General features: G+C 34.4%; 1 long non-coding RNA gene across 1 annotated transcript in view; it reads left to right on the top strand.

The window, feature by feature from the left end:
* Window positions 1-281: 281 nt before the first annotated feature.
* The window catches only part of LOC106876581 (uncharacterized), a 108,206-nt gene continuing 105,521 nt past the window's right edge, over window positions 282-2,966 (top strand). The window contains exon 1 of the long non-coding RNA XR_001410262.2: window positions 282-368. This is a non-coding gene — a long non-coding RNA (uncharacterized LOC106876581). The remainder of the gene's footprint in view (window positions 369-2,966) is intronic.

The raw sequence follows: 2,966 nt of genomic DNA, 5'->3' as shown, positions 1-2,966 counted from the left end.
TATTGAAATTAGCACAGAAGAAGAACCCGGATACTAGAAACGCTGACCCGTCTGATCTCAAGTTCACTGATTCACAATACCAATCGAACTTTGAACATGAAAGGTGGCATCGTTTATAACAGAACACAATGTCTGTGATTGAATACGAAACTTTGACTCCAGTTTTCCGTAACTATACTACCCAATGAAATATGAATTTAGCTGCTTGTGCCCCTCCTTCAATCTCACTTTCTCTCCCTTTCGTTTGTTTCCTTTCTTCCCTATCCCCTATCTCGGTGACTTATTTTAGTCTTCAATATTTGGGGATTAAACACTGTAGAGAAGGACAACAAATAGAATTTGTAGCGTTCATATTTCTTTTTAATGATGTAAGTAACTGGCTTTAAACTTACTTTCAATGTATTTGCTGGTCTCTGTTAAGAGATTACATTTGCTGCAGGTTATGCACCATAAACTTGACAGCGCTGCTGAGCAAACATTTTCACGATTCTATTTCTATATCTCATTTCAGCGATTTTACAAAATATACTTTGATGATTTTTTTTTTTTTTTTTTGTTAAAAAGGAGTGAAATATGAGAATATTGGTTTTCGGTAATCCACTATAACAGGGCTTATTAAGAAAAGCGGTTTTGAATAATAACACAATGCATCTATATTAGACATATTGTATTTCATATAAAACGAAAATAGATGAGTGAAGAAACTTTGAAAATATCTAACTGAATTGAAAGAAGAATAGGCATCATTCTATTTACATTTCACTTGAACTGAAAATATCTATTTTACTTCAACCTAAACTGTATTTTATTAACCATATAAATGATTGATTTTTCAATTATTGAATATCTATAACTCTGAAAATTCTTCTAAACAGTTACTGGCATATGTTTCAGGTACAGTGTATATTTCCCAGTTGTGCCCTAGCAACAGATATGTAAATTTAATTAAATAAATCAGAGCAGATGTTTATAAAATAGTGCTCATGAAGTGTGAAATATTTTTCTTTGTTTTACACCATGTTTGTTTCCTATATATGAAGAAACAGTGAATATGCCATGCAATTTTTCCTTATAAATTTTATTTTTTCATGAATAATCCCAGATAAGTTATGTCAAGAGACTGCATGGTCAATGAACAGTATAGTTAAAACAATTTCACATTTAAATTTTCAAGCATGATGTTATATAAAAACAAAAATTCCTCTATCGAATGTTGAAACATTACGTAGATATTGCATTATATTAGCGTCGAACAATATAAACATCAAAATAAAACATACATCCACACACATATATTCACATGCACACATACACATGCGCATACAGAAGCATACACACACACAAACACGCACACATACGAAAATATATATTACCATTTTCACTTCCATGTATATATTTATAAAAATGTTTAGATATATTACCTATTGCCATATCGATATTCCATTTCCATCTCTCCCTTTCGCGTATTCTGTCTCTCTTTTGTTTTCTCTCTCCCCTGGTATTTGTATTTGTATATATTATTCTCCCTGTGTGTCAAGGCAAAACTGCACATGTTTACCAGTTTGTCGATATACTTAAATGTCTCACTCACTCTTTCTCGATACACACACACACACATACACACACATATACCAACATACGTAATTACATACATACATATATACATTTTCATGCATGCATTCATATATAACTACTAATACGCTAAAAAAACGTATGTATTTGTGTATAGACATCTCATGGTGTGTGAATATATAAAGGACAGCGCATTTCTTTCAGCGTTTCTCAATAAGTACTCAATGGGTATTTAATATTTCACATCTCATATGCCAAATAGATCTTTGTTTCTGTGATAGTCGGGTGCGTTTTCTAACAATGCAGACGCCAGTGAGTAAAGTGTTGGATACTGAAATATCTTGACAATTTCATCAATACTGATTTATTCACGCTCAAAAAAGTGTGTGGAAATCACATACGTTCATGAACGGAATACACATTTATGAATGAAACTAACATGCAACAATATAACAAGCATACAAGTAGAGGTGCGTGTGTCCATACACGAACTTTTGTGGTGTATATATAGATTTCATTATTGTTGATTTCACTCAGGTTTGTTCTTATTCCTGGTAGAATTTATGTGTGTAGCAGGTTACTACTGTAACTGTAGGTATCCATGCACTTTCAATAGTCTTTCAAGTGCTTAAAATCCTCTTGATGATCTTTCCTGTCCCTAAGAGGCAACCTTTGTCTAGAAGCTCAAAAGGACGCTCTATTCCAATCTCTTTCGACCATTTGTCCATATCTTTACTTAGAGATCCCAATGCATCAATTATTGTAGGACAGCCTCTACAGCTTTCATGCTCCAAATTCTTGTAATTTCAAATTTGAAGATATTGTTTTCTTTTTCTTCTCCTGTATCATTACAACCATTAATATAATTATTTCTATGTATCACAGCTTTTGTCGGAACTCTTGGAGACTTATATGCGTAGCGGGCTCACTACCTGCAGCCTACGGTACCATGCTGCTCATTCTTTTCAGCTATCTAATACTTTTCTGATTATTCTGGCCGTACCAAGGAGGCAAACCTTTTGTAACAGTTCTAAATGGGCACCCTATTCCAATTTCCTTTATATTCCCCTTGATGCCTTCTGATACTGTACCCAAGGCCCCAACATTAATTGACACTATCTTCACCTTCTTCATTTTCCATAACCAGGCTATTTCGTACTTAAGAGGGTTGTATTTCTCTATCTTTTCGCATTCTTCCTTGATTATTCGTGAGTCAAAGGGGCCTACAAAATCAACTTTATAGCATATGTGGTGCACCTTGTCCACCACCACTAGATCCGGTCTGTTATGCTCTAGTACCTGATTTGATTGGATTGAGAAATCACACAGGACTTTGCTAGTCTCCGACTCGGCCAATCCCTGTGGTTATCGTTCATACCGGTCTCCGACTCCAC

This window comes from Octopus bimaculoides, chromosome 1, assembly GCF_046866305.1.
Source record: "Octopus bimaculoides isolate indiv1 chromosome 1, ASM4686630v1, whole genome shotgun sequence".
In the NCBI taxonomy this organism is placed as follows: domain Eukaryota; kingdom Metazoa; phylum Mollusca; class Cephalopoda; order Octopoda; family Octopodidae; genus Octopus; species Octopus bimaculoides.
This window is presented reverse-complemented; position numbering and strand designations above follow the sequence as displayed.